This window comes from Diceros bicornis, chromosome X (genome assembly GCF_020826845.1).
Source record: "Diceros bicornis minor isolate mBicDic1 chromosome X, mDicBic1.mat.cur, whole genome shotgun sequence".
NCBI classification, from domain to species: domain Eukaryota; kingdom Metazoa; phylum Chordata; class Mammalia; order Perissodactyla; family Rhinocerotidae; genus Diceros; species Diceros bicornis.
Genome location: NC_080781.1, coordinates 2,703,519 through 2,728,335, shown reverse-complemented (window position 1 = coordinate 2,728,335; position 24,817 = coordinate 2,703,519). Strand labels below are relative to the sequence as shown.

Genomic DNA, 24,817 nt, shown 5'->3' with positions numbered 1-24,817 from the left:
CTCCAACCTTTAGCTCAAACCTTTGCACATCAGTTTTGTCTGCCCGAGATGTCGTTTCTCAGAAGCTTCCATGCCTCCTTTCTAACTTGCACCCTGAGATTTCTCATCGTATAACCTTCTTCTGGCATCCATACCCTGTGCTGTCCCAAATGACTCAAGTGCTTCCCCCTGGGTCCCAGACCCCCTCACCAATGCCCTATGATGTATCATACTGTTCTGAGACACAAAATAACCTATTCCCTCCTGGTTGAACACAAGCTTTGACAGCTATGGGTACTGCATATATTTGCAATGAAGACGTAGGTGCACAGGTATCACTCTACGCGCACATACACCTGTGCTGGAGGTGCATTCTGCCAGCTGAAGGCTCTCCTGGTCCAGAAAACATTCCCCTTTTCTAGATATATTTGTCATCCTCATGCTTTGATTCCATTTTACTTATGATCATGCTCCACATAACGACGTTTTGGTCAACGATGAACCACATAGACGACAATGGTCCCATAAGATTAGCACCATATATCCTAGGTGTGTTGTAGGTTATACCACCTAGGTTTGTGTAAGTACACTCTATGATGTTCACACGACAACGAAATCGCCTAATGACTCATTTTTCCAAACGTATCCTCATCATTAGGTGACGCATGACTGTACCTCAATTTGCTGTTTCAACAATGTCTCACCCAAGAAAGTCACAACACCACAGTGCCGTTCAAACAATTTCACATTTATTAAGGGATTATACAATGATTGTTCTTGCCAGTTATTAAGAGGTGAAAATAGAAGCCTCCACAGAGCAGCCCCTCATATTGTCTTTAAGTTTTGTTTCATCATCCCAGAAGTACCCCCCATAATGTGAACCACTCAACGATAAGCTGCATCAGCAGGCCCCAAAATCACGCTCAGGTTTGATGATTTGTTAAAAAGACTCCCAGAGATCAGAAAAGCTGCCATACGCAAGGTCATGGTTTATTCCAGCAAAAGGATACGGATTGAAATCAACCAAAAGGTGCGTAGGGAAGAATCCAGGAGAATCCAGGTGTGAGCTTCCAATTCTCCTCTCCCAGTGGAGTCATACAGACAACACTTAATTCCTCCAGCAAGGATATGTGACAACACATATGGAGTATCGTCAACCAGGGAAGCTCACCTGAGTCTTGGTGTCCAGGGATTTTACCGGGAGCTCAGTCTCACTGACATGGATCATCTCCATGATTGACCTTAGTTACTCATTCTCCAGCCTGCTCCCCCTGAGATCCAGCATAGTCCAGGGCCCCAGACAAATGAAACTATGAGTTCAACCTAAGTTGCATGGCTAGTTTGACTATTTGACGTGGCCAAAGGCACCAGTTATACAAAGACAGTCTTATCAAGCAGGATATAACTTGGTCCCCAGCTTTTCTCCCAGGTGCCAGTCAAGGACCAATACTTTCATTGGCACATGTAGGGTTGGAAGACCCCAAACCTGCTGAGTTAACACTTTACTGTACCCATGTCTACTTGTACAAGAACTACCCAAGCATGTGGGACTCATAGAAGCAATAAAATCCACAAGAAACTATAAAGCTTTTCAGCAGTCACGTCTAGTATTCATAATTCCATGGCTGAGCAAATGGAAGACAAGAATTACCCAAAGTCCTTTCAAGCTTCTACGTATTTCCACTGAGTTCTCTGCTCCTGAATCCTAGTTATAAAATGTTATCTGTACTCTGAAGGCAATGAACCCTCAAAAATTCTTATTACAAACAAAACTTGAAGATAACTTTGTATTATACCTGATTGGAATTACTCAAAGTCCTTTCAAGCTCATCTATGTATTTCCACTGTATTCTCTGCTCCCGAATCCTAGTTATAAAATGTTATCTGTACTCTGAAGGCAATGAACTCTCGAAAATACTTATTACAACCAAAACTTGAAGATAACTGTATTATAGCTGATTGGAATTAGAGTCAATGAACCCTCAAAAATACATATTACAACCCAAGTTTGAAGATAACTTTGTATTATAACTGATTGGAATTAGAAATCTTTAATAACTGAGTTAATACAGAGCCATTCTGGCCCACTGAAGAATAACATGGCTGAGAACCTCAATCATATTTTATTCAAAACAGCTGTTGAGGAAACTCAATTCTAAAACCATCCAGTTTACAAGAGTTTGTCATACAAAACAAATGGCTTCCACGATTTTAATGCTTTCATTGCTTCTCAAAAGAGATTCTTCTCCATTGCTTAAAAATATCAAAGTCCAAGTCCTTATGGGGAATTTTCTCCCTACAAGCTATTGGGACAATCAAAACTAGTGATGCATTTTACTGCATTGCTGCTTCTTGAGGATACACATGTTTTACTGTCACATTTCATGAAAATCCCCTGCTGGCAATGTTAAAAAATAAGTACCTGATAAAATTTAGCAGTGTGCCTTTCTAAAATTGATGATAGTTAACAAATAAAGAAAGGAAAGAGAGAGCAGGAGAGTGACATGAGTTTTGACTGTCCAATGTATCATTTAAAATCAAAATCAGAGAAGGAGAATGATAAAGAAGTGTGTTCTTGCCTCTCATTCTGGGACATCCCTTATCTTCCAACGAAAAGCAAACCAGTCATCGGAGCTTTTCCGTGTTCAATTCTAAGGAAGTTGATTGGCAGATCTTGGTGTCATAACCTCAGATGAAGACATTGAAAAAGTCCACAGTGTTTATAAATTGGGTGTGTGTCTATTCATTTGACAGTTTTCAAAGACTTATTATAACACAAGTTCTGAGTTTATCGCTGACAACACTAAAATCACAGAGACTCAGACCCTGACCTCAAGCAACTCACCTGTTGGGGAAAGACAGGAAGAAATTCATAGAACAAAGAAAAGGGGAATAAAGTGGGTGTCATCGTACAAAAGGCAATATATCACATTGAAGGTGTTTTCATATACAATTGGCCCAAATGTAGAACCGACTTTGAAATACAGTGTCAGTAATGACAACTCCATTAATCCCTTTAATAGACAATATGCTTTGATGATCCGTGCTTCTTCAATTACCCCTTAGCCGTAACATACTGGGAAGAAGAAGAAGGAGAAAGAAATGTACTATGTCTTAATCAATTAAATCCTTTTGTGTAGTGTATCAGTTTCTTATTGCTGCTGTAACAAATGACCATTAACCAGGTGGCTTAACACAACAGATTTTTTTCTCTCTTAGTCCTATAGACCAGAAATCTGAGATCAAGGTGTTGCAGGGCCTCGCTCCCTCCAGAGGCTCTAGAGAAGGGTCCTTCCTGCCTCTTCCAGCTTCTGGGGGCTCCAAGCATCCCTGGACTCGTGGCCGCCTCCCTCCTGTCTCTGCTTCCATCTTCACATGGCTTCTCCTCTGTGTCTGTGTCTCTCCTCTTCTGTCTCTGATCTTGACACTTGTTATTGGATTTAGAGCCCAGCCAAAAATGAGCTCATCCTGACATCTTTAGTTCCATTTGCAAAGACGTTTTTTCCAAATAATATCACATTCTCTGGTTCTGGGCATTAAGAGATGGACATATATTTGGGGGAACCACCCAACTCACTATAGGTAGGGACAATGTCATATTCTCCTTTGTATCTCTTGCAATCTCCTTGTTCCTCACTCATTCATTCAGCAGATTTCCACTGAACACCCAGGGGCTGAGGATAAAGGATGAACAAATAGGAATACCATCTCTGCTTCCTTGGTGCTTACAGTTGAGGTGGGGAGGTTGACATTTAGGAGATAATCACACAAATAAACACATGATTACCAATGATGAGGGACGCTATGAAGAAAAATTCATAACACACTATAAGAACACAGAGACGGGGATATGACTAGGTCTAGGGAGTCAGGGAGGAGGGTCTTCCCTAAGGCATTGTCATTGGTGTTCAGATCTGTAGCAAGACTGAAAGATAACTCTACAAAGGGAGGAGGGAAGGAGGATTCTCAGGCAGAGGAAACCTCCCACTGAGATGTCCTGTGCAGGAAGAGAGGCTGATGCTTTTGAGGAGCCTTAAGGAGGAAGCCAGGAGGCTGAAAGGCAGAAAGCAAGATGATACCCGTGAGCTGGCCATGCCCAAGTTCTTTTCCAAATCTTCTATACTACCTGCTTGTTCCTAACATCCACAGAGATACAAAAACAGAATCTTGAGCAGGATATAAAATGTGAGACTGTTCCAAGGACTCTACAAGCATAGAATCGGAAGGTAACTATGAAGCAATTGAAGGTGGTATCAGTGTATTGATATCAGGCTGAACACTTGAAGATAAGTCTCCTCACAGGGCAGTGTGATCTAATGAGGGGTGCACTGGAGACCTCAGAAGACCCAATTACTAGGCTGCCATGAATTGGCCATATGATCCTGGGCATATGACTACTCAACTTTAGTGTCCCCATTTTAACCCAGTGGTTCTCAGCTGCAGGCGATTTTACCCCCAGGGCACATGGAGCGATGTCTGGACATACTGCAAAGGGAAGAAGTTACTGGCATCTGGTGGGTGGAGACCAGGTATGCTCCACATCATCCTGCAGTGCACAGGATGGTCCCCACCACAGAGAGTCATCCAGCCCCAAATGTCAGATGCACTAAGGTTGAGAAACTTTGCTTTAAATAGACAAGGGTATTATACCTGCCCCTCCTTTCCTGCAAGTAGGCGAGGCAAACAAATATATTGGCTATGCAAAAATACGTTGCAAAATTGAAGGTGCTGTAAGGCAGCAGCCACATGGGATATGCTAAGCCACTAATATACTATATTTTGTTTTATATTTCACTTAACCTCTCTCTGAGTCTAATTTGCCTATTAATAAAGAAAACCAGTCCCTGTTCTCTCTGCCTCCCAGAAATTGCTATGTGAATAAAAGGATGAAATGCTTGAGAAGGGTCTCTGTACATGTTAGAAGACTGCTCAAATTTAAGGTAACAGTGTCATTGTGTCGCTAGCATCATTATCATAAAGAGAAAAGATCACATCAGTTTTTAATATGCTTATTTGCTGATATACACATTGGAAGCCAATTTGTAAAAATCAGAGAAATGAGAGCAAGTCTTTAAGAATTCCACCATGAAAGTTGACTGACTTGCAGGGCATCTGATGAGATAAAGACCATGGTACCTGAAGGGAATTGAGAAGTGACATCCCAGCAGTTAGGGACACATGCTCTGCACAGTGCCCTTTCCCAGCTGTGTGACCCTGGGCAGCTTACTCAACTTCTTTGGGCCTCATCTTCCTCATCCGTGAAATGAAGATTATAATGGTACTTATTTCCTAGTGTTGTGAAGACTAAATTGATTAAATGGGCATAACGTATGGAGAACCATGTATAAGAAGTATATAAAAACATCAGACACTGCTCTGCAATTATTATTAAGGAGGCAAGAAATGTGATACTTGTCAAGAATAATTATGCCTGACTGACATTATGAATAAGTGGTGCTTACAATAATCAACATGTAACACATAATTATACAATATATAGTATAAAATAATTAAATATTAACATAGCAATCATATAATTCCTCACAAGTAACTCATTAAAAAGAAGTTATACTTATAATAAATGATATATAATATAGGAGGTTAAAATACAGAATAATAAAGAATAAGTGATAGTTGTAATATTATAATCATACATAATATATGATTAAAATATATAATAATGAACATATAACATGCATGATACTCAATGTATGTAATATAATAGGATATAACAATATACTATTAATTCTCTGCAGGTGACATTAACAATAAGTGATACAGGAGCCAGCTCGGTGGCTCAGTGATTAAGTGCGTGCACTCCGCTTCGGTGGCCCAGGGTTTGCAGGTTTGGATCCCAGCCATGCACCAACACACAGTTTGTCAAGCCATGCTGTAGCAGCATCCCATATAAAGTAGAGGAAGATGAACAGGGATGTTAGCCCAGGGCCAATGTTCCTCAGCAAAGAGAGGAGGACTGGTATCGGATGTTAGCTCAGGGCTGGTCTTCCTCAACAAAAAAAAAAATAAAAAAAATAAGTGATACATCTAACAATATAATAGTGACATAATATAATAGTAAAACACATGACAGTAACATTTTATAAATACATAATAAATATATAAATACAATAAAATGATTAATTAGTGTAATATATAGTACTATACGACATAATATTTCATAATATAATCCTCTGCTATTCATTGAAAACAGGTGACATTTATAATATGATAATATATACTATAACATGTAAGAGTTAACTGTATAATACACAAAAATTAATTATGATATATAATATATAGTAGAATATAGAATATAATTCTGTTCAATAGACATTAAAATAAGTGATATTTATAGTAATATATATTACAGTAAAATTTATAAAATATACTAATGTGTAAGTACATCATATATAATGCATAATACAATATAATAATTATTATATGCAGCTGTCACAGTAAGAATAATTCTGTGCAACTGAAGTCATTAATTAAAAAGAAAAAACTTCTTCCCCTACTAACTATACATTTGCCAGATATGGCTTTTCTGTGTCATCTTTCATTGAGGCATTTTAGAAGAACTTCAAAATTTTATCCGAGGGATACAGCAACAACAGTCTATGAAATTCCTAAACATATATTGGTAACGATGTCATAGAAAATATAAAACCCCACAATACTGTGAGCTCATGACCCACATGCTCCGTAATGGCACAAACTCAAATTTGTTTCTTTTTCTTTTGGAACAATAGTCTCAACCAGTCTTTACAGAGTAACCTGCACCTTGTGCATTGAGTGCCCTCCATGACTGGTGAAAAGATCACAAGTTAGGACCGTCTTCACAACAAACACAGCCGTCCAGGGTGTTTGGACTGATAAGGTGCCGTAGCTGGATGCATCACTGTAAAAATGAAATGACGTACTTTCTCTGGTACCCATCAGAGTAGCTGGAAGATGAGCACAAACTGGAATTGCTTCAGCAGGTCTCAGCTGTGAGGTGTTTGGGGTCTCCACAGTTGTAGATGAAAGCAAGGTCTTCTTTTGATGTCTCACCACTTTCTTATTCTCGGCCAGAATCAGATTCTCTTCTCTGCTTTCTGTGGGAAGTTATCTAATCTAACCAGGGTGTTTTTATGAGGTAGTTCATTGCCAGGACTGTCACTGCCACTAAAAGATATTGGTGTTTCCAAGTGCCCAAGGCTATTGTATTGACCGTGGGCTTCTGCAGTGCTGATTTTGAACCAGTTACGATAGACTGCTCATGGAAATGCCGAGAGGGTTCACTCTGGTAGGGCACCACCTCCAGGCTAAAATCTCCAGCATCCTTCCCTAGGCAAAATCCCAAAGTGCAGGGTGCTTGACTGTGTCAACCCCACAGTTAAGTGCACCCACGGTGGGCTGGCAGGATTGCTGATAACCAACAAACTCACCTATCTGCACAATCCTTCTGCACAGGCAGCCACTGTGCTCAGGTGATTATCTGTTCTTCCTTCAAAACCACTGTAGGGATGAGAAATTTATGGTTGTTTACCGTCTGGAGCCATTGTCTCTCAGTCTTCATGCTTTCTTGACAAGGTAACCCCATGGGGTTGAGACCGCCTTTCCAAGCAGTGTGCAAAATCTTCTAGTCCACGGGAGATCACGATGTCTCACCTTGCACATCAATCAAAGCTCACCCAATACATTCTTTCCACCCTGCATGTCCTTCTATTACTCATGTCATCAACTTTTTTTTCTTACTACAGCAAGAAATTCAGCACTTTCTTCCAAGCAATTTGAAGATACAAAAAGAGAGGCAGGAAAAGGAAGGTTTCCGTCTTGCTAAGTTGAGCATCCATCTATAATGTGACCCACTATTGCTCGACCTTTGTTCTCTCCCTTTCCCACAGCTCTCTCCTGACCTCGTGAATGTCATTTAGGAAATCGAGGTTCGTAACATGACTCTATCAGATCCTCGATCCTGAGCATAGGAACCATATCTGTGATGCTGCTTGAAGTTATCAAGAAAAACATCTCTGGTTCTAAGAAGCAGTGTATGGCCTTTGTCTGGAGAGGATGAAAAATGAAATTATTGCTGTAAACTGATGTAGGGGAGATGACACATGGTCCCGAGTGCCAGAAAAAGGTTAGTGTTCCTTTGTTCGCCTTTGTGACTTTGTCTAACCTGTCTGAGAAATGTGAAGCCTGGTGAAACTTGCCCTCTCATGTAGAAGGAAGAAAATGACAACAAGTATTCCATCCTGATAAGCCCCCATTCCACCACCTCGCATGAAGAACTGAGGATTTCAAAAGTTAAGTTTAAAGAACAAAGAGAGAGGAACAGATGAATGGATTGCTAAGTTTGACTTGTTGCGAGCCCAGCCAGAAGCACCTTGCCCTGCTCTTCATAAGCACCAAGATAGAACAGCTTTCGGTCCTGCGCATATAGCGCATAGCCCATTCCGTCCATTCTGCTGCCCCCTGGGTCAGACCCTCCCATCTCTACTCCAGACCAATAACTGAATGATCTCTGAAAACCTGAACACCCCACCCCGGACCACATCAACCACCAAGGAGTGAGTTAGCTGTCAATTTAAACAATAAAAATTTACTTCTTCCCCCTTTTCTGAGATTATCCGGTGCTTGGCACGTCTCCCAATCTAGAACACTCACAATTCACACACTTGCTTTCACCATCCCTGTAACCTCAAAGAATGAAGGCCAGTCCTCAATGTTCTAATTCCTACTCTTGAGAATAGGTCTTTTTTTGGGGGGAAGGGGGGCAGTACATCATTATATTTTGATTTCTGTGTAGATTACATCATGTTTACCACTCAAAGACTAATTATAATCCATCACCACACACATGTTCCTAATCATCCCTTCCAACCTCCTCCCTCCCCTCTTCCCCTCTGGTAACCACCACTCCAATCTCTGTCTCTATGTGTTTGTTTGTTGTTGTTTTTATCTTCTACTTATGAGTGAGATCATACGGTATTTGACTTTCTCCCTTTGACTTATTTCACTTAGCATAATACCCTCAAGTTCCATCCATGTTGCCACAAATGGCCAGATTTCATCCTTTTTTATGGCTGAACAGTATTCCACTGTGTATATTTTCTTTATCCATTCGTCCCTTGATGGGCACCTAGGTTGCTTCCAAGTCTTTGCTATTGTGAATAATGCTGCAATGAACATAAGGGTGCATATATCTTTATGCATTCATGTTTTCATGTTCTTTGGATAAATAACCAGCAGTGGAATAGATGGATCATATGGTAGTTCGAGAATAGGTCTTAAACAGTACCCTGACAGAGTGTGATGGAGCAGGGATTGCAAAACTGGTCCCTCGTGTCCTATTTGGACCACACGTAATTCTGTTTCTCATTTTCTTCTCTTTATACAGCTGTTCATTAGCGGGAACAAGCGCTGTTCCCCATTGGCATCACTAATTCCTATTTTCAAATTCAAAACCTTTTTATTACCTGCCTGGCACCTATAAGCATTTGAGTTTCTGAATTCTGCAACATTGTATAAGCCCCACATTTCATTATTTAAATACATTTTTAAAATATGAAGGAGAAAGAAGGACTTCCTCACACAAATGTTAAATGGAATAACATCATACAAAAACAGTCTACAAAAGGACTGCACGTCATGTAGACATGTCACCTCATAGAATTACAAGGTTGAAGTGAATTTGGTCTAATTCATGTATTCTACACATTAGCAAACTGGAAGGGATTCATAACTTGCTGAAAACTCCATCGCTTATTCATTGCCTCCCATATTCAACAAATATATCGACCAAGTTCAATGTTCTCTCACCTCATCTTGCTGGTTTTTAAAAAAAATACAAATGATTAAACAAATTCTGCGTCCATCTATTGTTCCATTTTTCCCAAGTTTTAATATAATGTTTGATTACATTTGTCTACACTGCTAGGATCAAAATTATGTCTAAAGAAACTTAGAATAGAAAAAAGACATCATTTCTGATCTATATGAGCATTCATAAATTCATAGGTCAAGTATGCAGTACACAAAATACTAAAGTCAACATTATATAGGCATAGTAATAATAATTTGAGTGTTTCCCATATGCACTTATATTTTATCTGCACAACACAATGGATTACAAACTGTAATATCCCCCTTTCCAGTTGGAGGACTGAAGCTCAGAGAGGTTTAGTAAAATCTCCAGCTTTACACAGCTGGCAGAAGCCAGAGTGGAGATTATCCTGGTCTTACTGACTCTTAACCACCATTTAATCCACTAAAAATTAGTCATTAAACCTATAGATCTTGCACGGCAACATTTTCGTGATAAAAGTTCTCTATCTTACAGAAGGGACAAGACTCAGAGAAAAGAAAATGGCTTTCTTTGGGCCACACAGTAAGCTTCCAGACTATGAATTCCCAACAGAAATGATACCATCCTCAAGGGGGCAAAAATTGTTTCTTGAAGGAGGACATGTGTGATAAAATCCTACTTTTTATGTCTAAACACAGATATACAGACAGCAAATAAACAATATGAAAATATTATGGGGAGGGACAATTAGTGAAAAATGTCTGAAAAAGGCTCCTTGGAAGACTGATAAGTTTAAAAAAAAGTTTGAGAAACAGTTGTAAACAGAAACAACTCCATAAATCCAGTCTGCAACCACTGTTCCATTTTGCCAACCCAAGCTCAATGATTAATTTTCTTCCAAAATCTTGAAAGGACTTAAAAACCACCAGGGTTGCAGACCACACCATGAAACAAAGAAATTGCAAAGCAACAGATTTCCACAAAGTAGACAAAACCCTGTGCTGGTGACAGGCTACAGATCTTCTTAGTTTAAATAGCCCTCAAAATCAGTCGGGCAGGAATATTCCTTACAAAAGCATGAGGAATATAGTTACAAGACTTTGTGTGTTTTAGTCTATGAGTGTGCTGTGTTCATGCTCACAGACACCGCCCTTGCAGAGACTGTTCTTATTACGATTATAATTACGATCACGGAAAAGCGGAATCATCATTTAATGCATCATTTGCTATGCAAATTGTTTCTCACAGAGAATTGTTTGCTCTGACCTTCCTCGGAGTTGTCATTTCAAACACCTGGTCATTTCGATTCTTCACCTTTCAGGATGTCGTTAAAATATCTGGGTAGCGAATGGCATAAATATAAAAATATTGCAGGGGTTGCCTTGTGACCTTATTTATTTAAACTCTGCTGTTTATTCAGAGAAGGAAGGAGCTGACACTCCCTGGAGAAGAGAAATGATGGTCAGAGGGAATTTACCCCTCAACACCCCATTAATCTAGACCCCTGGTCTCTAAATCTTTTGATTACAAACTCTATCAAAATTGGAGCATGCGCCCCAATATTTGAATATTATTTCACTTATAGAATGATACAGGGGCTTCTGTTCAAACAGATTATGCTCACCAAAAAATGCACCCCCAAACCAGAATGTTCAAAAGAATCAAAGGTTAATGAAATGAACGATAATTTTTCCAGCTTTATTGAGATATGTGACTTACAACATTGTGTAAGTTTAAGATGTACAATGTGATTTAATACACGTATTATTGAAAATGATTATCACAATAAGAGTTAACACCTCTATCACCTCACATAATTACCTTCTATTTTATGGTGAGGACATTTAAGATCTACTCTCACAGCAACTTGCAAGTATACAACACAGAGTTGTTAACGAAGTCGCCATTCTGTACATTAGATCCCAGAACTGATTCATCTTATAACTGGAAGTTTGTGTCCTTTGACCAACATCTCCCCATTTTCCCTATCCCTACCCCCAGCTCCTGGCTGCCACCTTTCTACTCTCTGTTTCTACGAGGAAATGAACAATATTTAAAAATTGCTCATTGAGTTGAATCATGCTACACTGGACTTAGTGCACCAGTTTCAATCTATGTGTTGTGTTAATAATCATAATTTGTTTCTCAATTTAGATACAAAAATGCATAGAAATAGAAGTTTTAATAATTGCTCCTTGTCCTTCAATAGACAGTCTATGCACTTATGGGTGCTCACCCCACTTTTCGGACCACTGCCTAAAAGAGGACCATCATGAGTGTAGTCAGGGTGGTAGGCACATCTGCATATTTTGGCAAAAAAGAAAAGAATGAATATATATAAGTATATATATACAAATTTGTCTTTGTCTGAGATTTTAAAGAAAATTAGTGTTGATCCTGATTTATGACTTCTATTGATTGTCTGTATACGTTACCCAAAAGTTAGCAACCTTCCATTCACTTGCGGGAGGAAACAGTGACATTCACATGTGTATAATACTTTACAGTTTGCAAAACGCTTTTCCAAACTCTTCTTTGGGCCTCACAACAACTGCCAGGAGCATAAGGCAGGTATGCATTCAGTAACCAAATCCTTCTGGTGGGCTTTGTACCAAATACATAAGAGGATCCCTGTCATATACATGAGAAAACAAAGGTTGTCCAGGATTACAGCTCTGTTAGTGTCCTGGGGCTGCCATAACAAAGAACCACAGATTGGGCAGCTCAAAACAACAGAAAATGAGTTTCTCACAGTTCTGCAGATCAGAAGTCTGAGAGGAAGGTGTCTCAGGGCTGCGCTCCCTCCAGAGGCTCCAGGGGAGGGTCCTTCCTGCCTCTTCCAGCTTCTGGGTCTCCAGGCGTCCCTGGGCTGGTGGCCACCTCCCTCCATCTCTGCCTCCGTCTCCACGTGGCTTCTTCTCTGTGTCTGTGTCTCCTCTTCTGTCTCTTATAAGGAGACCTGTCACTGGAGTTAGAGCCACCCTCATCCAGGATGATCTCGTCTTGAGATCTGTAACTAATAACATCTGCAGAGACCCTGTTTCCAAGTAAGGTCGCATTGACAGGTTCCAGGTGTTAGGACCTAGAAGTATATTTTTCAGGACATAATTCAACCCCCAACAGACTCAAACTTTTTTTCTCCTAAACTAACCTCTTCCCTATTACCCACACTCCTATCTCTACTTCCATTCTTTCACACCTCAGTTTCCATGGTGTACCATTCAATCAATTTGTTGCTTGCAATCTCAACTGTCTGGCATCTCTCATTCCTCTGTGCACATACTGTAAACCCAAATATTAATTGAACCAGACATCCCCCTTTTCAGAAACATATGAAATAAAATAAATTCATTTTATCAACAAAAATAGGTTCAGATCTTGGGCAGGGACCTATGCACCACTTATCAAGCCATGCTGTGGCGGCATCCCACATATAAAGTAGAGGAAGATGGGCACAGATCTTAGCCCAGGGCCAATCTTCCTCAGCAAAAAAGAGGAGGCTTGGCAACAGATGTTAGCTCAGGGCTAATATTCCTCACACACACACAAAAAAATGTGAAATGAAACCTTCACCAAATATCAAATGAAGACATTTAAATAGTAATTAAAATTTTAACCCCAGAAATGCAAACAGATGGTTCAATATCTGAAAACCTGACAGTATAATGTACCTTGACAACAGATTTTTAAAAGAAAGCAAAATATATTTATTTGCAGACAATAGGGCTTTTCAGCAAAGAAAAAACTCAAGAAAGCAAATAGACAGAGGCATGGGCATAGCAAGATCCAGGTGTGGGTAGAGGAGTTTTAAGGATTAAGATACATTACAAGGCATCATTGCTAATTTTAAAGCTATAGCAATTAAAAGAGTGAAACAAATGGGTAGACAGAACAAGAATCATATAGAATATTACAGCAGAGACATGAATAGTGATTCAGGGGGGAAAGCGTCCTGTTCAATAGGCAGTGGAAAATTTAGATGTATAACTTTTTTTTTTTTCCCCAAGTGCCTCAACATTCTTTATTGCATCATTATGCAGATTAGGTGGCCCCTTGGTCATTCTACATTCTACATTCTTATATTCTACAAGGAAGAAATCTCGATCTATGGGGAGGCCACCTCAGTGACTCTAGAACCCTCGGTGGCTATGTAGATATAGAACTTACCCCTATCCCATCTCCTGGCTCTTGCGTTGTTCTGAAAACCTCCATGAAGCTCCTCTCATGGAACATCAGCCCACCCTCAACTTCAACCTAACCACTGCACAGATGCTTAGGAGCTCCCCATACGTGGCACCCACTGGAGGCCAGCAAGGTCATCTTTTGACGTTGACTCTTGGTTGAATTTTCAAGATGAACATAGAGTGCAAGAGACTGAGAACCACTTTAACCACACCCCATGAGTTTCTGTCTTATTGGTGCAGAGAAATATCGATGTAAATATAGAAGACTGCAGGGAAAGCCTACTGAATCAAATGATTTCTTATCCAGAAAGTCCCAGCAAAGATGACCTTCTCCACTTTATTCCACCTACACAGTGAAATTAAGTATTCACAAAAATACTGTATTTCTCATACAATTTGATAAAGCCCTAAGATGTTATTGATGTTTTTCTAATGGCTCACTGAACTAATATAGAAAGGACTCTTTCAGGGTTGGTGTAAAATTATACAAAATCATAAATTCAACCTTTAAAACCCAAAATATTTGGGGGGAGTAAATCAAATATATTCCTTTGTATTTCTTCTATTTTATAGTTTTCCTCCTGATGGAAAAGTTTATGATGAAAAACTGGAAGGAATGAAGGAAGGGAGGGAGGGAGGGAGGAAGTGAGAAGGGAAGGAAGGAAGTGAGGAGGGAAGGAAGGAAAGAAGAAAGGAAAGAAGAAGGGAGGGAGGGAAGGAAGGGAGGAAGGAAGGAAGGAAGAAGGGAGGGAGGGAAGGAAGGAGGGAGAGAGGGAGAGAGGGAAAGAACGTGTAATTGAAGAAAGCGATCTTATCTGTTGTCTGCGATTATTAGCCAATTTTTCATAGACTTCTCTTTAATTCTGTCACCGATAGTGATAAAGTTTACCACTGCAACTCAAGAACATTTTATTGGTAGATGCTTGAATGAATTAGAGGTACTATCTGCATGATATCATAATAATTTCCTTCATTTTTATGGCTTGCCAAAAGCCTAAATCTAGTGGAACACAGTGGTGAAATATGATACCCTCCATCATTCAACCCGGCAAATAATATTTCAAGAAGCAAAAACAAGATTAACAAAACCCCCTGGAAATTTATGTTTTCCAAAGTACTTCATCAGCAGCAGAATATTTTTCCATTCTGTTTGGAGTGTAATTTACAAAGAAACAAGGAGATGCCGTCAAAATATTAAAATCAAAATAATTAGCTTCCCTGGTCCCTCTTCAGACCTCCAGCTGTGTCAAACAGTTGCACTGTAATGGATTATTAATCACAATGCCCTCTGCATATTAATTGACCATGGAAATATTTTCATTGTAAATGGCTTGTTTGTAAAAAGCCTGCAGAATGTTAATGGTGTGGTCATATTTAACAAGAAAGAGAACTTTTCTGGTCTCCAATGGTTTAATACATGGATAAGGAATAAGAATAAACGTGGGCTCAGAGAAGACGGAATTAAAGATATCCCTAAGAGACACAAAAGCACTCGAAACAGTTCGGGCATAGGAAAGAGGCATTGTTACCATTTCTTTGCCCTCCACAACCTCACCATCCAGTTGAGTGTTGGAAGCAATGAATGACAACATGAAGCTTAAAACCCCCAGTAGAATTAAGGACCCTACTTCACTGGCAAATAGATGGTTTGAAAGATCTAGTTACCAAGTGTTTGATATTTTTTCTAATATTTGATCTAAGCATCTTTTTTATCCGGGGGGGGGGAGGAGGATAATATCTTCCAGCATCAATTTTCAAGAACTGAAGTGACTACTGAACATCGTGTATTTCCTGGAGCCTTTTAATGAGAGGAAATGTGTCATTTGTGGAATTTGAATAGGAGGGCTTCCACATAATGTGGGGGGATTTCAAAGATTTCCAATAGTGAGATCATCTTCTTGGAGAAATTGAGAAGCCAGGAAACAACACCTGTGTGAAATAGAGATGCTTTCCTTCAGAGGGCTGAGCTGTGTCAGTGCTGGAGGCCGTTACCAAATTAGACATTTTTCTGATCTCTAAGGAGGTCCGTGGGTGTCATCAGAATAGATTTGCCTGGATCTTAATCTTTCTGAGATTCTTTTTGATGACATGTTCCTTGGCTTGGGAGCCATGTTGATCTGGTGTTTTAAGAGCACTTGATCTTGGAGTGAGGTATGTAGGTATCACAAAGGGCATCTTTTCAATGAATTCCAAGGTTTGGATTTATGATACAGAGCAGTGGTTCTCAACAGGGGTGATTTTACTCCCCAGGGGACATTTGGCAATAACAGGAGATGCTCTAGGTTGCCACAATTGGTGGTTGGATTAAATGTAAATTAAAATAAAAACAAAATGTTTTCACCAAAAAAAAAAAAAAATGGATGAGTTGGTGCTGGCTTCTAAAGAAAGAGGCCAAGGATGTTGCTAAACATCCTACAATGCGCTGCACAGCCCCCCACAACAAAGAATGATCTGGCCCAAAATATCAATAGTGCCAAGGTTGAGAAACTCTGATATAGAATTGGCATTCCCATTGGAGAGGGGTAATTTTTCTTTTTCTACACTATATGCTAGTATATCTTTATTGTCGTCAGGGTTTTCTTATCAGGGACAGGATTTAGAATGATGAAGCTAGATGAACTTGCCTCTCTCTGGAGACTGATTTCTTCTTTTGTAAGATGGGAATGATTTCTTTACTTCTGTTAAAGAATGGAATTGCAGTAATAACTCATGATAATAGGCAAGGGGGTGAGGTAAGTTCCTGACATATAGTTTGTGTGCTTAAAAGGGTACCTATGTAACAGATCATAGTAATTTACCATGGAGCACTTTCGTACATCCAAATCTCATAGCGTGAAAATAAGACTCTTTAAGTACATGGTGAGTTTCAAATGAGATCACTCAGGTTGATGCCACTACAAAATTGCTCTATCTTTGAATGGATGCAAAAAGAAAGAAAACAGTAGTTAACAATGAATTAATTTAGAAGACTGATGTTATTTATCAACAAAATTATTATTAATAAAATAAAAATAAATAACACTATTAAAATATAGTCATTAAAAATAATGAAATATACTTTTTAAATGTTTATTAACAAATAAAATGCCTGTGTTGCCTAGGTCACAATTCATTGTGGCCCAAGGGTTATTTTATAAAATTAAGCCAACTTCTTTGATGTGGAGATGCGCAGACAGGAATCACTCTGGTATATATTTTTCTCATTTAAACTTATTTGTCTCCCCTTCGCTGTGTGAATAAAAGACCAGGAGTCCTCCTGTGGACTGAGCTGAATTAATTTTCCACAACCACATGCTATGGTAGCAAGGATGCATTTGGTCAGTGAAGCACACAGTCTTCCATCACCTAATCTTAAATCAGTTAAGTCCTTGAAAAGGACCCCCGAGTGCTGAAAATGAAATGTGTGGGTACACACTGATCTGAATGTCAGCTGCATCCTCCAGATATGGTCCCAATAACTGGCCAATGAGATTATGACCACACAGCATATCTCCCAAGGAAGCTGTCCTAAGCTTTGGACTTATATAGACTATAAATCCAATGTTGCTTTATGTGCCTTGTATATAAACCCTTCCTCGTGCATCCCAGGAGATTAGGCTCTCCAGTGGCTCTCTGCGTACACAAGGTCATCTCTGCAGGTCTATATTAATGGTTTGTCCTATGCTCAGTTCACCTGCTACTTTTCCTTGAACAAAAGCATCAGCAAAAATGAACAGCAGACTCTCCATTTCTGCTTTCATGAGATGCTTGGAAACAACACAATTAAAACCTGGGACTAGATGAGCCCTTAGGTCCTTGGGTAACTCCAGTTGGGGAGACCCAAGAAAGTAATACCAGATAAGAAAAATTCTAAGATGATCCTCCACGATCCCCGCCCCCTTGTGTACCACAACTTCTCCAAGATACTCAATCAAACATTAACTGTTGTGAAGGGATTTTGCAGTTGTGATTAGGATCCCAAATCCATTGACCTTAAGATGGGGAGATTATGCAGATGCACACAACCTGATCACATGAGCCTTTAAAAGCAGAGTATTCTCTGGCTGGTGGCAGAAGAGAAAGCCAGAGAGTTGAAGGATGACCAGCATTTGATATGTTGTTGCTGGCTTAAAGATGGAGGAGATCACATGAGAAGGAATGTGGGTTTCCTTTAGGAGCTAAGAGAGGTCTCCAGCTGATAGCCAGACAGTGAAAAATCAGGGACCTCAGTCCTCCAACTACAAAGAACTGAATTCTGCCAACAGCAAGAATAAGCTTGGATGCAGGTATATTTCCCCAGAGCCTCTGGGTGAGAACTCAGGCTAGCCAATGTCTTGACTTTAGCCTTGTGAAAACATGAGCAAAGGACCCAACCATGCCATCCTGGACTTCTGACCTACAAAACTGTGAGCTAATAAATGGATGTTGTTTTAAGTTGCTAAGTTTGTGGCAATTTGTTATGCAGCACAAGCCTGATATGACTATCACGTACACCATTCAACTAATACTTTGGGAAGGATGCTACGTTGTTCAGAAATTTCCAGTTAGGTAACATGAGCACAAGTATCACCAAATTACCAGGAAACTAGATCTCAATTGACGGTCCAAATTCATGCAACCAATGTCAGTGATTGACTGCTGATTGTATAGGTTTTCAATTATTTGCAAACACAGATTTGCTCCTCTTGGTACCAGCATAAGCAAAAAATTACCTCTTCTTCTAGAAATGCATGAACATTTATAGTTTTGCCTTGAGCTCACTCTGATAATCAGAGTGGATGTAGCTGAACGAACTGGAGAGAACTTCATTAGTAATTATTAAGCATTTCGAAGCAAAGTTCCCATGATACAAACAGTGTTCAGTGGACAGAGGCAAAGTTCCAACAGCAACTACTTCTATAAATCAAACCAATCCCATGAATTGGTGGCATGGCAATGGAGAAGTTGACTGAATTACTGCTTAACAGGAATATTGAATCCTTAAATGAACTGTACACTCTCATTTTTAATGGGAGCAAGCAGTAGCCAGGCATAATAAAAATAATTGAAATGAAGGTTTGGATCCATTAATCTACTGAGAAGTGCCTTAAAGAATAAGTGAGGCAGAAAAACAGCCAAATGTATATGACAGCCCTTGCTAGATGCCATTTGTGCCTAATGGTCTCAATGGCCATCAATAAAAGAGTGAATAGTAGGGATAATGGGGAATAAAATTTTAAGACAAATTCTTCCCTAGAAGAAGGACAGAATGGAGAATAGAAAGAGTGATCAATGGAGTAAATGTTCCTCCCCATTGCTCTGTTGAAAAAAAAAAAATAGAGTCTTATATCTACATAACACATATAATTAATGAAGTGACAAAAGTCCTACCGAATGAACAAATCTCTTTTTTTCCTCCTTCCTGCCACTTATGCCATGTGGAGCAAGAGGTGGATCGGTTTTGTGAGAAATAGCTGCTATTGCCATAGATTTTGTCTGAATCTTTTTCCTGGGATCTGAGAAATATGTGCCCACCTACCATCTTCATGGGTTTCACAGGCTCCCAGAAGAAGGTATGGCAAGTTTGCTCTCCTACAAGACATGATGAAGAGATATAAGAGGCAGCAGAGCATATACGTCTCTGTGTTGCCAAACAGGAGCCCATGTTGGATCACTGGGCAGGATCAATATCTTTTGGAATAACCCACAAATCAGATCATGAGTTCCATGATCCATGGTCCCCAATTTACATCAGTGTGATACATAATAAACTGTAAATTGCTTGGAGAGTGTGCATTTATGTGACTAAGTGATCATTTAGTATAGTTACACCATCCTCTCTGGATGCAGATGTGTGTCAATATAGAGCTATCTTTTCTGCAATTATTTCTTAAAAGCATAAATTTAAGCCATCCTATGACAGTTCTCAGGTAATAAATTGTCAGCAGATCCGTTTTGCAAAATGTAGTTCAGGCCCCAAATCCTCACACAGTTTTGAGAAAATGAATCCCAATATAAGTGAAACAATCTGCACAATTGGAAGACAGGTCTCAAATTTCCCAGAACCTACCCAAGTTATGGTGGACTTACCAGGAAGAGAGTAAAATAGAGTCTGGATTACTGGGGACAGCCACATTGCTCTTTTTTTGTGTGTGAATTAGATGCAAATTTTGATCTCTTGGAACACATTAGTCAGCTTGAAGTAACAGTTTGTGAAGGGAAGACACTATCTTTCTTTAATTTCTTCATTTGTTCGTGGGTTTCTTCTTCAGAGAATGCCTATACATGGCTGAACCCCAGGCTGAGGCCTGGCGGCATCATTTTATCTAATGATAAATCCTTATTGAGGGACTTTGATGCACCAGGAACTCTACACAGATAAGTTATTTGCATTCTAGTATGGAAGACACAATATAAACAAACCATAACATCATATACTGTATGCAATACGGTATCTTACAATAGAGAATGCCGTAATAACATGAAATATGCAAAGTAGGATGAGCTAAGTCCCTCTTCTCAATGAACTCATAGTCTGATAGGGGAAGTTGACAGCTTGGTCAAAGGTTAGTCTAAAAGTGGTAAATGATAAGCTATATGTGTGATGGAAGCCACAGGAATTCTTCATCAGCTCAAGAGATTTCTGGGAAGAAAAGGAAGCCGCTTTATTGATGAATTCTTGGAGGATGGGATTTGAAGTAGGGAAAATACCCAGACACTTAAGTGCAATCAGTTTGAGGAAGCATAATAATTTTAATCCTTGAAGCAAATGAATACATGAAGAGTGCCCATAAGCAAAGCCAGAAAGTGAACTGAATGTCCATGTGGACATGACCAAGGAGTTTGACCTTCACCCTCACATTCTTGAGAGCCATCGCAAGCTTTCAGGCAGAAAGAGTGACCAGCTCATCTCAGTTTTCCCAGGACTCTCAACTTAGCATTGAGCGTCCCATGTCCCCAGAACACCTCAGTCCCAGGCAAACCAGGAAGGTTGGTCACCCTAGGTATGGGAGGACGGCATTTCTCCATCTCAGAAATGTTTTCTAAAAGCAGCCTAGACAATAAATTGGGGTCTTGTCACCCAGGATGGCCATGAGGATTCAACTTCAGCAATTGAGGCACTAAAATGTTTGCATTGATACCAAGGCAATGGTTGTGGGATTAGAAAGGATGGAATGAAATCAATAGAGATTCAGACAGAGCCAACAGAAATCAGAGGCTAACTCAAATGTTTTGAGAGGTGAGAGAGAAAGAGAAATCTCAAGAATGGTTCTGTTTCTGGATTGTGGGGAAGAGTGGACATTCACTGAGTTCAGCCAGACAGGGAGTAGAGAGAGAAACATCTGCTATTCCTCCAAACATCAGACTCTCCAGTAGAGGGTGGGTACAAGCAGATACTTTATAAGGGGATATAAACCCATGGACTGGAACGGGGGCAAGAGGAGTGAGGCAAAAACAATTGCAACGCATTTCAGCACATACATGTAATTCACCATATTATTTCGTCAGGGGACTGGTTGAATTATTTGCTGCTCTGTTTGAAAGCTCCCTGTTGGTTAGAGACACTCAGTGAACTAACATTGATGTTATGTATGAGAATCTGGTCTACATGAACTTTCTCTCATTCCATGCACTAGGGCTCTGCAACTTTTTACAGAGAATTGAAACTCCAAATGCATCCTACAAGCTGTAACAGGTACAGAAAGAAGAAAAGTAGGTGAAGAAATTGGAAGAGAAGAAGTGAGGAGAAAAAGTCTTTCTCAGATAATGTGTTATCTTGGACAACAGGAGAAGCAAGTCATAATTAGCGGTCCTTTCTCAAACTTGGGAGGATTCTTGGGAGGGGCATTCTTCTACGTGCAGGGTTAAATAACACCCTTAAGTGTAAATTACCCTACAATGTAAATAACCTGCATCAGTCATGTTCATTGTAGAAACCAACAGAAACCAACTCTTGCTAATAGAAGCTGGAAAGGAACGAATGAAAATAATGTAGAGCAGGGTTTCTTAATCTCAGCCCTATTGACATTTGGGCTAGGTACTTCTTTATTATGAGGCGCTGTCCTGTGCATTGTGGGACATTGAGCATCATCCCCAACCTCTACCTACTAGATACCAGTAGTATCCCCCTGCCCCGAGTTACGATCATCAAAAATGTCTCCAGATATTGCCAAATGTCCCCTGAGAGGAAAATCACCCCCAGATGAGAACTGCTGATATAGAGTGACTCAAAGCATTGCCATAAAAAAGGAGAGCAATAAAGAGATGTATGTAGCTGAGCCAGAGCCAAAATTAGCACTAGAACCCTCTGTTTAGGACAGTACTCTGGATGCCAGCATTGCTTGCTAAATGCCATGGACTGCTTTGGGTCTTGCCACTGCCCTCCTTCCATCCCAGCTCTGCAGCTGTAGCTGCCCCTTGCCACCTCGATCATGGCCAGTCAAGATTCTCCATAATCATTGTCTCTCAGAGACATGCTGCAATGGAACAAAATGTTGGAGAATATATCGTAGTAAAATTCCTGAGGCATAGAGAGTTAAGGCATTTAATTCAATGTCAATATGACATTGTGTGTGTGGTTGACAGGAAGATGGGCAAGGAAACAGGAATGTCTGGGATGAAGATACCACCAATGGAAGAAAGAAATACACACAAACAAATTCTGCAAACCTGCTCAGATAATTTTTGCCTCCCAGAGTCATAAAATCTGACAATTTTAAATTCAGAAGGCTCCAGCATGACTCATATGCAAGAATAATCACCCTTGCCTCTTCACTGGTGGACACTCTTTGGTGGGCATCCAAATGTGATACAGAGCTCTTTACACTTTCCCATTCCCATGCACCCATCACAAGATATTTGAGTGTCCATTTGTCCAATCTTTTTCCTTCCAATCCCTTGATGAGTCAGTCAATCTATTCTTAACTTCTCATGAGACCATACGTATTCTAACCTTAGGACACTCCCATTTTTTTCCTTAAAGCTCTAACAGCTGGGAGAATTTCCCTTCTCTGCTGTCCTCCAAGGCCACTCTTGGGTAAAAGCCTAGTGCAGCTGATGTTCATTTTTGCATTGCACCAAGATGATCCGTCCCGAAAACGAGCTTTAGCTTTTCCCTCTCTTCTCAGTGGATTATACAATACCCTTTACCCAAACCACCATGTGCTGTGAGCTGAGGGATGAGCATTTATGCAATAGTGATGGGTGACATGGGGGTCTGAGCTACTCCCTCATGCAGCTCACTTGTGCCATCTGGTCCTGTTCATATGCAAACGCAAGAGTATCAATTCCATCTAAGACTGGATCGTTGTGGGTTCATCTGACACTGTGAGTCTATGAGTCTGCTAGACTCCAGCTTTTGATGAAGAGTCTGGACATGCACTCATTTGATGCCTAATATTGAAGTACCTAGTCTCTACCGGGGCCCACTACAACAATAAGAGTTGTTTTTTCTAATGGTGTAATGGTCTGGATTGCGCTCCCTGCCCCAAAATTAATATGTTGAAGTCCTAATCCCCAGTGCCTCAGAATGGGACTATATTTGGAGATAGTGTCTTATAGAGATAATTAAGGTAAAAAGAGGTTATTAGAGTGGGCCCTAATCCAACCCGAGTGGTATCCATATAAGAAGAGGAGATGAGGACACAGACACACACAAAGGAAAGACCATGTGAGGACACAGGGAGAAGACGGCATCTACAAGCCAAGGAGAGAGGCCTCAGGAGGAACCAGCCCTGCCCACACCTGGATCTCAGATTCCAGCCTCTACATCTGTAAGAAATAAACTTCTTTTGTTTAAGGCACCCAGTCTGTGGTATTTTGTTACAGCAGCCCCAGCAGACTAATTCCAATGGTGTCTCTCTCTCCTGCAGATGGTATGGCTTACTCAAGAACTCTAGACCCCTGTGCTGCAATTCTCCCACTGGGGCTTGGCATAATATGGCATCTTTTCCCTTCATCGATTCCTCCAACAGCATAAGATTTGCAGATTGTTTGCTCCAAGTGGCAAGATTGCTTGCTTCATTGCCTGGACCCATGGCTTGCATCATTGCCTCATCTGCCCTGGGACGCCATAAATTGGCCATCTTATGTGTCTCCTGGTGACACATGAGCCAAGCATAGTATTCCAAGGCATGAAATGTGTTGCTTCTAGAATCCAAAGAGGCCTTCCAGGAATTGTGCTGCCTTGTACATGCTGACATGGGCAGATGCAACAATTTGTCTTCTGGTTTGGACGGACTTCTTGGTATATACCTGACCACTGGACCTCTAAAAGTGTTTCAGACAGAGCAGATCCCTGTCTGAATCTTTGCAGGATTATCTCCCACCCTCCCTAGCACATATCTTACCAAAGTTCCCAGCATGCTGGCCACCTCTGGCTCATCCAGACTAATCAATCTACTATCATCAATGTAATGGTTCAACATGATGTTCAGATGGTGTGGTAGTTAATTTTACGTGACTGGATCGGGGGATGCTCAGAGAGCTGGTTAAACATGATTTCTGGTGTGTCCACGAGAATGTTTCTGGATAAGATTAGCATTTGAATCAGTGGACTCAGTAAAGTAAATCTCCCTCCCCAATGTGGGTGGGCATCATCCAATCTGTTGAGGGCCTGAATAGAACAAAAGGCAGAGGAAGAAGGAATTTGCCCTTTTTTTCTGCCTCACTCCTTGAGCTGGAACATCTCGTCCTCTCCTGCCCTTGGACTGGGATTTACACCATCAGCTCCACTAGTTCTCAGGCCTTTGAACTCGGACTCAACTACATCGTTGGCTTCCCTGGGTCTCCAACTAGCAGATGGCAGATCGTGGGACTCCTCAGCCTCCGTAATTGCCTGAAACAATTCTTCATAATAAGTCTCCTTTTATATCCTATTGGTGTTGCTTCTTTGGAGAACCCTGAT

The 24,817-nt window shown here is 40.3% G+C and overlaps 1 long non-coding RNA gene across 1 annotated transcript in view; it reads right to left on the bottom strand.

The window, feature by feature from the left end:
• Positions 1 to 12,143: 12,143 nt before the first annotated feature.
• The window catches only part of LOC131400692 (uncharacterized), a 33,492-nt gene continuing 20,818 nt past the window's right edge, over positions 12,144 to 24,817 (bottom strand). Inside the window, exon 4 of the long non-coding RNA XR_009217404.1 lies at positions 12,144 to 12,851. This is a non-coding gene — a long non-coding RNA (uncharacterized LOC131400692). The remainder of the gene's footprint in view (positions 12,852 to 24,817) is intronic.